Source organism: Protopterus annectens, chromosome 2.part1 (assembly GCF_019279795.1).
Source record: "Protopterus annectens isolate FY-2018-M chromosome 2.part1, PAN1.0, whole genome shotgun sequence".
Lineage (NCBI taxonomy): Eukaryota > Metazoa > Chordata > Ceratodontiformes > Protopteridae > Protopterus > Protopterus annectens.
In genome coordinates, this window is record NC_056729.1 from 216,842,034 (window position 1) to 216,857,781 (window position 15,748).

The window sequence follows — 15,748 nt, forward strand, 5'->3', positions numbered from 1 at the left end:
AACAGTCAGCTGTCTATCAGGTGACAGAATCTGACACATAACACATGCACTCAGATCACTCCACAACAAGTACAGTTATGACTCTGTCACTGTCTATGTGGGTGTGAATGACCTGAGATGCTCCCCCCTGGACTACATGAAAAGAGATGTGGGGGAGCTCTCGGATTATGTGGCCCAGGCAGGTATGACCCTAGCCATGAGCAGTATCCTACCATTGCCCCGAATGACACTGCAGTACAAGAAGAAAATGATTGACTTCAACAATTGGTTAAGTTCCTGGTGTCACTATAAGGAGATCCAGTATCTGTCTGCTTGGGGTGACATGACTGACAAACCTCAATGTTTTGCCAGAGATATCTTGCATCTGCCATCCCTGGGTTTCTGGATACTGGCTAAGGTTCTTGCCACCCCATAGTGCCTTTCTTAGGCAATGTTCCAAAGGCCAAATTACCACCATAACAGCTATAAATAAATGCAATCTGGGGGTCATGCTGCTCAGTACTAGAAGTCTAAATTTCAAGATGCACTTGCTCAAAGCACTGCTCAAAATGGAGAACATCTGCATTTGTGCTGTAATGGAAACACAGTTTAAAGCAGCAGAAATCACCCATGCACTACCAGGCTATAACTCATTTCACACCTTTTGCCTCCAGAACATGGACCAAAGCTCCAAAGCTGGTGGTGTCTCCATATTCATAAAGGATATACACACCTCCAGCCTAGTAGCCTAGAATAACACATCTGAGATAATTCAGGTACAACTAACATTGGGTAAGATGGATATTCAGGTCATAGTCTGCTATAGGTCCCCAACCATTTCCCAAGACTCTAACTCAATTTTCCCAAGCACCCTGGAAACTATCAGGGTTCAACCCAACACTGTCATAATGGTGACTTCAACTACCCCTCCATCAACTGGGAAAAATTCTCATGCACCAATACTCTAGCCCAACGCTTTCTGCAATTCATCAATTGCATTGCCCTGGACCAGCTCATTATTATGTCACTAGAGGAAGCAACATGCTTGACCTGGTTATTACTAACATGGGCAACAGATGCTTTACACCAATAGTCAATTCCTCCCTTGTTAGATCCGACCACAAACTAATCACCATGGTAATCCACATCTCACTCACACCCCCCAGAAAGGTAACCACAACAAAAATCTTCTCCAAAGCTGACTTTGGGCTCCTAAAAACAGAGGTGGCTAACTTCACGACACCCATGCCAATTGAAAATAGATGCATGACTGCCAAAACATACACCTATGCACTGTACAAACATGTACAAAAATGCATGGAGTTAGCCATACCCAACAGAACCAAGACACTCTCTTCCAAAAAAAGGAAGCCAATCTGAAGATCCCCTGCCATTAATAAACTCAACAACAGAAGGAATAAACTGTTGCAGAAAAAAGTGAAGTTCCAAGACTGGAAAAACTCCCTTATTAGCCTCAACAAAAAGTTGAGATCCTCTCATCAAAACCTCTAAAGCCAGCTATGAAGGCATAATTGTAGCAGACACTAAAAACAACCACAAAGCCTTCTGTAGTTATGTCAAGAATTTCCATGGCAATACCCAGGTTTGCTCTGAGTTACTGCACAATGGTATCTCCTATACTGAACCAACAGATATTGTCAACATACTGGCTGACAGATTCAGTGCCAACTTTACCTCTCTCTACCCCCCTAAAGGACCAATCACAATACCGGAGTAATGGCAGGCACCCAGCATTACTGCAGCACAGGTTAATGCTGCATTGTCCAAGGTCAGGAATGCAGATTCCATGGGACCCAACAATACCCCTGGATGCGTTAGACATGAACTCCAAAGTGAACTGGCACCACATCTGTATGCTCTGTTCAATCACAGCCTCACCTCAGGCTTTGTCCCTACCGAATGGCACAGTGCTATAGTCATCCCTCTCCATAAAGGGGGAGCAACTACAGACCCTGGGAATTATCACCCCATTAGCTTGATGAGGCTGATATGTAAGGCTATGGAGTGCATCATCAAGGACCTAATTAACAAGGATATAGGGAATCTCCAAACTCTAGATCCCATGCAATTTGGTTTTGCGAAAGGTAGATCATGCCTGCTCACCTGGTTGACTTCTTTGATTCAGTCACCAGAGCTGTGGATGAGGGAAAGGCAGTTCATACAGCTACCTCAATTTGGCCAATGCCTTTGATACCATTCCCCACTCAGGAATTACTGATAAACACACCAAACTATGCTTCAACCCCTATATCACTAGGCAGGTTGCAAATTGGCTCACAGATAAAACACACAGTGTGAATGTAGCGGACTCCAAGTCAGACTACTGACCAGTCACGGAGTCCCACAAGGATCGGTCCTCGGTCCTTTACTGTTTGGCATCTTCTTCTCAGAAGTCCAGGCCAACACAGAGGGGCTCTGGCTGAACAAATTCACAGACGACTGCAAGCTGAGAGCCATTATTAACTCCCCAAGTGATGTAGACATCCTACAGAAAGGCCTCACTGAGACCAATGAGTGGTGTCGAAATCATGGCCTTAAGCTTAATGAAAAAAAATGTGTCATCAAATCCTTTGGGAAAAACTCAGTTCCCACTAATCACCACACTGATGGGAGCCCACTGAACACTGAAGCCGTTATAAGAGACCTGAGGACACAGATTGATAGCAACCTCTCCTTTGACCATCACATTGCCACTGTACTCAGAAAGTCCTTCTATGTGGCAGATCTCATTATCGAGGGTTTTACATCCAGGAAGAAAGAGGTCATCATCTCTCTCTACTCTTCCCTCATTAGGCCAATCATTGAATATAATGCCCCATTTGGCATGTACCTCACTAGACACATGCAACAGCTAGAAAGGCCACAAAAGTACCTCACCAAGAGGATCCTAGGCCTTAAACACATGTCCTACATGAACAGACTCAAACAACTCCAGCTATTCTCTGTCTCATATCATCTACTAAGAGGCCATCTCTGTTTGACTTACACAGCCATATCTGACCCAGCTCTGTTAGAAATGCTACAGGTAAAGAAATCCTGATCCCTTTGCACCACATGCTCCAGAGACCTCAACCTCATTACCACAATCAACAGAACATGCTGGAGGGACAGGGTCATAACCCAGGGAGTGCCCATGCTCTGGAATTGACTTCCCATACATGTCAAGCAGAGCACCTCATTGACCCTCTTTTTTTTCAAATATAATTTTTATTAGAACTTTTCCATTTTTCTTTAACTGCAATGATACAGTACAACACAAGTTGAAAATATACATATCAAATGATTACATACAATTGTAAATACATAATGCATAGATATCACAAGGCATATGTAATAACTGACCTTGATGTTTTAATAAGAGTTAAGCATGCCCTGCAATGCTAAGTATGAACTTATATTTCAAACAAATTGTTTAACAACTGGTCAATAAATTTGACAGTATAATGTTAAGTATTGTTATTTTCTCAGGAAAAGAAATAAAACCATATATCTGAGCCTAACAGACAACTATTTACAAATATCTACACTGGGTTGTCACTTATGCAAGTAGTCATATAAAAGTTGATAATTTTTACATGCAATGGTGGTAGATACATATGCCTATGTACTGGAGGTTACTTTGATAACCAATGGGTATAGCACAATCATCTTATAAAAAGGGTTGATTGTAGCCTTCATATGAAATTAATTAGGAAAGTTATTGCTTAGTGGGGATTAAGAAAGAAATATAAAGTACTCTAGCTAACTTAGTGTGAATCTAGCTAAGAACCTCTATAAGTCTTTTCCAGGATTTCTGGAAATATGTTAATTTCTTGTGGCTTACTGTTCTTAGTTTGTTTGCTAAAACATATATTTGATAGCTAAAGATTTAAACTCTGCCCAAGAAGTTTTGGATCTGTCGAACCAGTTAAGGGCTATATAAGATTTCAGTGTTGCACACAGTGTTACAATAATATGTTTAGGCACAAATCTATAGGAATTGGGGAAAATGTTTAATATTACCATTTCCCATGAGAGGGTAGATTTCATATAACCCGTTTTCTCCAGTTTTACCCTTAAAGAGAACCATAATTTGTAAATGGTTTTACAAGACCAAAATATGTGAAGAGTGTCTGCTACTGAATTTGAACATGTAGGGCAGAAGAGAAGAGTGACAGACTGGGATTTATTTTGCTCAGAAAAAGTGGTGTGTGATAAGCATTGTTATTAATCATAAATTTAGTGTAGATTAATTTTTTAAAGGGAATTAGTTTTATAGTTATATCGATTGCTGCTAATTTTTGTTTATTGGTTAATTTGTTATTTTGACTCATCCAGTAATTGGAATATAAAATAGCATCCTGGTATTTCATTTGAGTAATTAGTCTATAAGTGTTCGATAGCATTTTAGTTCTCAATAAAAGAAGGGAAGTAATTTGTTGGTACAATTGAAAGTCTTGTGGAGTTACATTAATTTCTGTTGTCATCAGAGTTACTAGATATAATATTTGTTTGATAATTATATGGTATTTTTTACTTGTTGCTATGGGGTCTATGACAGAATTTAGTGGCAGATCCTTGATTTGATAAAAATCCCAGACTGTACATTTCTTTATGATTGGGTAATTATCTAAATTTAGCATATTATTATTAAGTCTGATATTAAGGTTCAGGTGTATTGGTTGAGCCATAGTTAAGGAGTTCTTTAGGTTTAAGGAAGTTATGAGCTTTAGAAAACATGCCATATTATTGATTAAGGTTGGATGTATTTTAGGTCTTTCAGAGTCCTGTCATTGAGAAAAGGTATAACTTTTGGATTTGCATTGGAGGATTTGAGATGATGGTAATAAATGTTTATCCAAAGAGGGTGCCATGATGAATCAGAATGTTCATAATTAGCTAATCTTATAATACAACTGGCATTAATAATAAGATAGTATGTCTGAAAATCAGGAAGGTTCAGACCACCTTTCTCGTTGGGCAGGGTTAATTTTGTGTAACAAATCCTAGTATTCTTAGGTTGTCAGATGAATTTGCCCAATGCTGCTGTCATTTTAGAGAAAAAAAAACTATTTGGAATGTTCTGGTTGGTGGCATTAAAATGATAAAGAATTTTAGGGAGGATATTCATTTTTATGATTGCTGTCTTTGAGAGAAGGGAGAGGCTTAAGTTTTTCCATCTATCAAGATCTTCAAAAACCTTTGTCCATACTTTATTAAACTTTTTTTTTATTATTTCTTTGTGAGGGTGAGTAAAAGTAATGCCCAGGTATCTGAGTGAGTAATCTACTCTAATTTTTGTTTCTGGGAAGAAGAATTCTTTCTGGCTTATGGGGTTTAATGGGAATATTTTTGATTTACTTGGATTTATGGCAAAGTTTGAGATTGCAGAAAACCTGTTAATGGAACTTAAGATCTTTTCTAAATCTGTGGAGGGAAATTCAAAGTAAATGTTAAGATCATCAGCAAATGCAGTGCATTTAACTTGGATTTTGGAGATGTAAATAGAGTGGTTGAATGTTTTTTACTTAATATCAAGAGGAGGGCCTCTAAATAAAGGTTAAAAAGATAAGGAGAAAGCGGAAAACCCTGTCTTGTTCCTTTAACTATTGGGATAGGGTTTGATTTCTTTTTATTTATGTATAGTGGAGTAGTAGCCTTACCATATATATAAATTCTTCAGGAACAGCAAATCATTTCAAAACCTTGTAGAGGAAGTTTAGATTTACTCTACTTGAAGGCCTTTTGTGCATCAACAGAAAGTGCATATTTGGGGGATTTATCCTTAACTGTCATGTTTATTACTGCTTCTACTGTTAACGTACTGTCCCAAACTTGTCTATTACTCATGAATCCTAACTGCTCATGAGACATTATATAAGGGAGTATTTTATTAAGTCTGTGCACCAGTACTGTTGATAGAATTTTTATGTCTAAGTTAATTAGTGTGATTGGGCAATAATCATTAGGGTTATGGTCATTCACATTGGGTTTTGGTGTAAGAATTGTCTTAGAATTGTTTATATACAAGTCAGTGATGCCAAATTTTATTATATAATTATAAAACTTGAGCAAGAGTGGAGCTAATTGTTTTTTGAAGGATTTATAGAATTCAGCTGAATATCCGTCAGGGCCTGGGGCTTTCCCAGATTTTAGTTTGTTGATAGCTATAAGTATTTCTTCAATAGTTATTGAAGTCTTAAGATGATTTATCTGAGTTTCATTTAATAGTGGGAATTGTAAAACATCAAGGAAGTTATCAGATGATGCCTCCTTGGTATGTTTTTGAGGGCCATAAACCTCTTGGTAAATTTCTTCAAAAACTTAAATGATTTCCTTGTCTGACAAGAATGTCCTATTGTTATGCTTAATTTGTTTTATTCTAGAGGGGGGAGGCTTCATGTTGATTATTCTAGCTAGAATTTTAGAAGGGGTTTGGGCCCATTCTGCATATCTGTATATAAGCCTGAGTTCATTAAGAGAAGATTGGTTTATTTGGATTTCTTGAAGTTGTTTTTGTAGGGAAAGCATCTACTTTTCTAAATTTGTAGTGTGTTTGGTTTGCAGTTATATCTCTGTGCTTTTTAATTTGAATTCTAAAGTGGCAAGTTTAGATTTAGCTTGTTTCTTGAGAAGAGACGCTTTTTGGATTAGTATTCCCCTGATTGTTGCCTTTGTCACGGCCCACTGAATATCAAAGGGAATGCTTGATTTTTCTAAGTTGTTGTTAGTTTGGCTAAGAAGTTCCTGAACTTCCTGATAGAGTTCCCTGTTTTTAAGAAGGTTTGTGTTTAAGGCCTAATTTGATGCAAATTGGTCATTTATGTTTGACTTGATCTCATTAATTTTTAGATTAATTTTGGTGTGATCAGATAAAGTTCTGGGGTCATTGTAGTAGTCTATTGCATATTTTGAGAAACTTGTTGAAATTAAGAAAAAGTCTATCCTAGACCATGATTTGTGGGATGCTGAGAAAAATGTAAACTTACTGATTCCAGGATTATTTCTATAAATTTCAAAGGGATCAAATATATTAAAATCATCCATTTATTCAGTTATAAGCTTTGTCAAGCCAGGAGATTGTTTGTTTTCCTTGTTTGTTCTATCAAGTTCAGGTCTGGTAGTCATATTCCAGTCCCCACCTACTATATATAGATGATTTGGGTATTTCTCTAAAATTGTGTAAATTTTGTATATAAAAGCAACCTGGTACATGCATGGACCATATACATTTAGTATTAAAATGTTTTTGCTGATGAATGGGAGGGCGCATATTAGGTAACACCACCTACCATTAGGATCAATGTCACTTGATATTATTGTACCTTTGAAAGATTTTTAACAATTATTGCTACCCCTTTAGAGACAGTGCCATTTCCTGCAGCTATTATTAGTTTTACCCACTTGTTTTTTATATCTTTCTCCCATTGAACTTTAGTCGTATGAGTCTCTTGGATTAGCATTACCTCAGCACTTGATTTATAAATTAAATGTAAAATTATAGAGTTAAGATTCTTTGAAAACGTATAAGACACATTTCAAACTATCAGCCAATTATAACAGTGTTAAATGCTAAAGATGCGCAAAAACAATTGCCTTGTGACAGTTAGAGGCTCAACTTCTGGAAAAAGAAAGAAATAATTCATGAAATTCAGCATTAACAAAGTTATCATTTTTCCTTTCCCCCTGTTTCCCTTAAATCTTACAGTGATTCTGAACTGTCACATTAGTTTCAAGGTGGCTTTTCAGACAGCTTTTGAGTAAATGTGGGTATTTTGACAGCTGCCTTTGGTTAAATGCAGTTTGGTTGAAATGAGATCTGTGTAGATGTGTTGTGACGTTGGGGCACCTGTTGCAACAGCAAACTTTGCCCTCAGTGATCTTGTACTTTTTGTTTTATGCCCAGAAGTAACTTGTAAGGTAGGAGGTTGATTGTTGACTGTAAGTTATGTTTTCATGGCCTAGAAATGGAATTTCAAGATGGCAGTTTCTATAGCAGCCTAAAAAACAAGGTAAGTAGCTGGATAGGTATGGTTAAATAGTTCCGTTATTACCACAATTGTGTCTGCGTTTTATATAGAAGAGACAACATTAACTTATTATAGCTTTGGTTATTTATTTATGCAAGATTGGACGGCAACTCTTTAAATGCTTTAGAAAAAGCTGATTTGGCTTTGTGTATGGTTTTGACTGTATAGTTAATGCTATTATGATGAAAGCATAGAGTCGCCGGGTATTTCATTTGGAATTTAATATTTTTGTTTATAAGGTAGTTGCAAAAGGGAGAGTGGACTTGCCTTGACTGTTTGATTGGAAGGGGCAGATCCTGGACGATTGTGACTTTATTTCCTTTCCAGTTGATGGATTTCTTCTTTTTTGCTTGTATAATAATTGACTGAGCATGTGAGACATTCAGGATTCTAGCGTAAACTTGCCTAAGAGTATCCACGGATTGAGTCTCCCTTAATGCCCTGTGGATTCTCGCTATTGTTATTGATTGAGATAATTCCTTATTTTCAACAATCATATTAATAATTTATTTTGCAATACTGGTGAGTTGTGAGTGGTTGTATTTTTCTGGAGTGCCTCTAATTAATATATTGTTGCATCTTACTCTTGCTTCGAGGTCTATTATTTTCTGCTGTAAGTCCTTGATGGCAGTATCATTTACAGAGACAGCATTTTGCAACTCATGTATTTTTATTTCATTATTCATTATTTTTGCTTCATTTTGTTCAATTCTTGACATGATTTGATCTAAGCTATTTCAAAATAATGTTAACTTTGTAGAGAAGGCTTGGATTTCAGATTGAAGGGGAAGTAAAGCTGCTTTGAACTCCTCCATAGTAAAGGGTTGATCAGTTTTGGGGGGGGGGGGGTTGGATTGTTTAGGAGCTTCAGATTGTGTTTTGGTAGTTTTCTGTCTCTTTGTAGAGATCTCCTTTTCTGGAGAATTGATAAGTGGTAGTCTGGTTTTAGTGGACTGTAATTCTGTTTATTCCATTTTGATAAGAACTTCTGATTGCCTGTTTGTATAGGCTGTTAATTCAAGGCTGGCAGGCCCAAGCACATGTAGTTGAAGTCACCACTGTACAACTGTTATAAAATAAGATTGTTCTGGCTCAGTCTTGCTTCAGATACAGAGAATTGAACAACAAGTAAGTTAGAGAATAGTTTTCCTATCATTATAACTGTTTTATTTTTAGATTTGATGCAGTAATAGCAAGTGCTTTGATTAGATTAGAAATTTTCTTTGAGAGCAGGCTGAAGTATGTGCTTCCTATCTGAAATCCATCTTCGAATCCCCTCATTGGCGCTCTTAAGGAGAAATCTTGATGAGTGGATGGGGAATATAAAATTTACCCAGGGATCACTCCAGTGGCTCTACTTGATAGAGGCACTGGGAACTAACATTGACTGGCACAGTGCCTGGGCAATATTTTTTGGGCTAGGCTTGTAAAGGCTCCAGGGCCATTAGCTTAGTACACACCTATGAATCTATGAACCTATGATGTCAAGGTTAAATTATATAATATAACTAATGAAAATATATAACACTGCCATTTATCTGTGTTGAAACAGTGATTATTTATATTGTATGGATTTCAGGAATGAAAATGAATGAAGTAGGGGGCAGAGCCTAGATGGCCAACTGAGAGCAGTGAATTCTGAGAACTCCATAAACTAGAATAATAATATTGCAACATTTTATTATTTTCAAGTTTAAAATGTCAGAAATATATAGATAAACTACTAAACTACATACATATCAATTTTGGTGGAGATATATAAAAATGTTCCTGTTAAGTAACTTGGAGATATATTGAGTCACTGAATATGAACAACTCAAGAAATTCTCACCCAGATGCCGCTTTGAAAAAAGAATGCAATTGATGACATTTACCTTACAGGAACTATCTTTGAAGATGGATGGCTTTAAAAATGACTTAGAAAACCTCAAATTAAATTCTCAAAAACAGACTGATACTCTTAAGGAGCTATTACAGCAACACCATTCAAAAAAAAAACAAAAAAACAAAAAAACAACTATAGAAACTTTTCTAAATGACATCGAAGGGAGACTCAAAGAGGAAGAATTCCAAAATGAATTTCTGATTTCTGCTTAAACAGAATGCATGGCTGCTTAACAAAATAGATGACTTAGAAAACAGGGAAAGGAGAAACAACATAAGGATCTTTGGTCTACCTGAAAACACTGAAGGTAAAGACATTATTTCATTCTTAAAAACCTGGATTCCTGAATTTATAGACTTGAAAGAGGTACTGTCATTTGGAATTGAAAGGGCACATAGAGCACTGAGGATACCTGCTAATAACTCAATAAATACTCCGCCTAGATCCATAGTTATAAATTTTCTTTCATTTCTGGACAAGGAGCTAATATCAAATATTAAATATTAAAATCTGCTTGGAGAGAATCACCCTTAAAATACAATCAAAGCCTGATAAGGTTTGACAATGATCATTCTTCCAGAATACTAGAACAAAGGAAAAAAGTCTGTCCAATAATAAAACTGTTGAAACAAAACATTAAAGCACAGCTGGCCTTTCCAGCCAAGATAAAAATACTTTTTGCCAATAAGATGAGAACCTTTAATGACTTAGAAGAAGCTACTATATTCATCAAAAACAACAACATAGTGTCTATCCCAGAAGAAATTGAATAGATGGCCCCTACTCTTAAAAGAATAAAAGAAACAAATCCTTGGACTGATGCTAGAAAAAAGAAGCAAAAAACTGATTCCAAAATAGCTGTCCCTAAAAAAATAACTCTTAAAACAACATCTCTCAAAGTATCAACTGATATGGTACATCACTTGTCATCTGTTTTTATTTTTAAAAAAGGAGGGATTCTTAAACAACTGAGAAACAGTAATGATTTATTCAGAATGTTCAAAGAGTAAATAATTCTTCACAAACAAAGCTAGGTCAAAATGGGTTGCTATTTACATTATATATAAGCCAAACAACGCAACATATAATACAAACATAGAAATTTCTATTCCCCTACTTGAACTCAATCAATACTTATCTTGTTAATTTTTCATTGATTTTACTTATAATAATTTAAGTAATTAATTAACAAATTCAACAAGGTACCATTCATCAGAGTTCAGACTCAAATGTAACAAATTAACATCATATATAATAGCAGTAACAGTAGAGTGTTTTGAAAAAAATGCTGTCATGGAGACTAATGCATTCTTCAGTTAAAGTATGATTTAGAAATGTCTTGTATATCCTGGTTAAATAATAGTATCAAGCTCTTAGTACAAATATCATCATTATTCTGTCTAAATATAGTTAATATAAATTATGGCAAGTATCACAGCTACGAGTGCTGTTTGATCAATCCTGATATGGTGTGCATGGATGCAGCTGTGTCTGGCAGCTAGCACAAATGTCATTATTATTCTGTTTAAACATAGTTAATATCAATTATGGCAGGCAACGTAGCTTCAAGTGCTGTTTGATCAATCCTGATATGGTGTGCGTGGATGCAGCCATGTCTGGCAGCTAGTACAGATGTCATTATTATTCTGTCTAAACATAGTTAATATCAATTATGGCAGGTATCACAGTTACGAGTACTGTTCGATCAATCCTGATATGGTATGTGTGGATGCAGCTGTGTCTGGCAGCTAGTATAAATGCCATTATTATTCTGTCTAAACATACCTAATATCAATTATGGCAGGTATCATAGCTTCGAGTGCTATTTGATTAGGCTTGACATGGTGTATATGGATGCAGCTGTGTCTGGCAGCTGTTATATGTTGCTGTTTTCGTCTCTGGAAAGCTGTGGGTTGTGGCTTATAATTGTGGCTTGTGATTGAGGTTTTCCTGATGCTTCTGAATTAGGAAGAGACATTTGGTGTTGTAGCCTGGATTCAGGAGAAGGGGGTGGATAGTGCTGGATTTGGGATATTTTAGCATAAAATGGTTTGTTTGTATGTCTGCTAAGTGCAAGGTGGGAGGGCTGGAGGAGTGTGTTGTCTCTTGTGGTGGTTTGTTGGGAGGTTTTTTTTTTTTTATCTGTTTGCTCTATGTTTTTTTCCTGGCTGCTGCCTCACTGAAAGGGAGGGAATTTAGGCTTGAAGTTGCAGTGAAGTGAAGCTTTGCTGCAGCTGCATTGTGAGACTTTGGTATGCAGTACACATACACACTAACAGAAACAGATGCTCCCAGGTTGCTATGGTAATGGAGACAGAGTGACGATTATGCTTAACTGATCTGAGGAGCCTCCAAGATGATTCTTGGCAATGAAGTTTTTGTTTAAAAAAAAAAAATATATATATATATATATATATATATATATATATATATATATATATATATTAAAATAAAAGGGCTGCTTTGAACCACATGCACACATATTGATGGTCTCCCAGCACTTCATTTAGCTCATTAAGTTGATTCTTGATAAAAAATATAAATAACTAATGAGCGTAATTTTATATTTAAAATGTATTTTGGTGTAAACACATTAAAGACTTACATAAGAGTGAAAGTCAGAGTTATTGTGAAAGACTAAGAGTACTTGGTCCTGTGCAATACCCTTTGCAATGGTCTGGGAGGTGAGCTTGCTCGGATGTGTTGGGCATATGGGGATAGCTGCTTCTAGGGGTGTTTGGGGTTGCTGGGAAGTGCTAGTGAGTCATCAGACTTCCTTCGTGGAAATATCTGTGGTAATGGAAGGTGAGTTGAGTGGTTCACTGGCAGAGTGGTAACTGCATGAAATAATCTGGTAAAATAGAACAAGGCAAATATTGGTTTGGATATTTTAAAAACAGCCTGGAAACACACCACATGAATTAGTGAATGATATTCTGGCAAAACTGGATGGGCATTGTTGCCCATGCTTGAAGAAATGATATGTGTATGTGTAAGGATGGAAATATACTTATAACAAATAAGAAACTAGAAGGGTCTCATAATTTAAATTCTATGGACTGTATAAACATGATTAAAGGCGCTAATAATAATAAAAAACATTACAGCTTATGGCCTCTCAAATAACTAAGCAACAGCCCCCCCCCCCCCAAAAAAAAAAAAAACACATGCAATAGTTATGGTAATGTAGGATTTTATTAAATCTATACATAATCGTCATATAAGATGAAGCAGTCTGCTGAATTTAGATATTAAACACAGGATTTAATAACATGGGCTTGTATATAATAACACTACTGTCTTAACTTGTCATAAATGACATACACCACACTGAACATCAAGAGGAATCATGATGATTTCTTATGTAAGTAAATTTGCATAACAAGTCATGTAATTGCTTTAACCTGAATTGTAGTTTTTGTAACCCATCTTGACTATCTATAATGCTTAAATGGTTACCAAGGTAACTAATGTTTTATACATGACATTAAACTGACAAATTTGTTCAAGAGAAACAGTACACGGCTGAACTTGAAATGTCACAGAATGTAACAATCACATTCTGAACAAATAGTATTAAATTGACAATAATCACTCAATTTAACCTTTGCTGATTATACAAAATAGAATGCTGCCATTTAAATCTAAAAACTTGCATTATATGCCATAAAATGGCAATTTATGAATATGGAAAGGGAACTTGTAATCATTAATCACAATAAGTCAATTTGTTGTTTTTAACCTATAATTTCAATCATTTTATAATAAGAAATGACAGATATGAAAATCCTTATGTGTAGGTAATCGGGGGGGGGGGGGATGCACTGATAATTAAAATGCACTAACTTTCATCAATGTTTACATAAAACAAACTATGCATTAAGTAAGTTAGCAACAAACAAAGTGATTACTTAAATGCTGGCAAACAATAAAATATAAATTCTGATATATCCAGTAAAATACATTGTGTTATAAGCATTAGGGATAAATATTACTGCCATCTATTTATATTGATACATTTTGAAAGACTTCATCAATAAGAGTGAATATGTTAAATAAGTGTATGCTATAATCTTTTATGGAGGTTTTATATATGATACATCCTACTTTACTATGATTGAATTGCTTGTCATCTATCTTTCATGTAAATATTAATTGCGTATGCAATGTGTACATTTATATTGTATTAGAATTCTGTCTAATCTACTATAGTACTATATCTGTTCAAAATAATATAAATATTACTTATTCCTATTACAAATATGCTCCATATGATAATTCAATTTATGGGGCTCAGATATTCTGGATTGTCAAGGTATGAGTGATAATCTGATGGACTTAGGTTTATCCATCAGATTAGGAATGATTTTCATTCCATGGCTTGTGCAGATTTTAGTTTTGTTAACATTTATTAATTTAAATGTGTTATTTCACAAAAACATTTTTAGTATGCCTGACCAAAACATTACTTTACTGGTAAACACTCAAAGTATAAAATGGATAATTTCCTTTAAAAGCTCAAACATATTCTTGATAGTTATCAGAAAAAATGTTTAATAGTCACAAGAAAACAAAAAATACATAGTCTAAATAACCTAAGATGGCTTTAACTTTATTATCTATAATACCAATGGCTTAAACAATCCTAGCAAGAGATCAAATCTACTGAAATATTTAAAACTGAACAAAGCACAAATTGTCTTCCTCCAAGAAACTCATTTCAAATAAAATGACAATTACAATTGGAATCCTAAGGAATATATGATATTGGCACAATCCACTTATAAGACAAAGACAAAAGGGGTAACACTTTTATGTAAAACAAATGTGATTAACCCAGAAATCATTAATAAGTATGAAGATAAAGAAGGTCTTATGGCATTAGTAATAGTTAAATATAATAACAGAATATGGACCCTAACCTATCTATACTGGTTCCCAGGCATTGCATCAGGAACAGTTAAAAAAACACTTGATTTCATTTCCAATAATTATAAAGGCAACTTAATAGTAGGAGGAGATTTTAACTGTGTATTTGATATTTCTGAAACTACAAATAAAAGACCATTGGGTACATCTGCTGTATCAAAAGCTTTAAACAAGTAGGTAGAATCATTTCATCTTTAAGATGCTTTCAAATTTAAAGAAGATAAATGTTTGTTGTTTTACCATCAAGATCACAGATTTGGTACCCAAACTAGAAGAGATAAAATATTTGCTGCACATGACTTATACTCTAAAGTCATTAATTTCTCAATCATTCCCTGCCCGTTTTCAGACCACAATTCATTGATACTAAAACTTCAAAATGGGAACAAACCATTAATCTTTAACTCCAGAATTCCAGCATATATAAATAAAATTAAAGAACTCAAACCCTGGTTATTATCTGAATTACAGTGCTTTTTAGCTATTAATTACACCACAGAGATAAATAAAATAATGATATGGGACTCATTAAAAGCTTACATATATGGTAAAACCCTAACTTGGTATAAAAAAATCAGAGAATGGGATTCTGCATTACTAGATCTACAATCCAAACTTTTGTCAGTAAAAGCTGAAAAAAATCAAACTCATTTGGAGATGAAAAAGAAAGTATAAGTATTAAACAATAAATACAACAAAATTCTAATACATAAAACTAGTTTAACTTTAGAGAAACTAAAAATTAGTACCTTGGCCACTTCTCCCAAATATCTACATAATTTATCCACAAGAATCAAAATACAATCAAAACCTAATAACATTAAAAGCATCTTCCATGAAAAGAAAGGGAAAATATCTTGGATATAGGTTACATTCTTGATGCCTATAGAAATCACTATATGGAACATTTCCAAAATGAAAATAT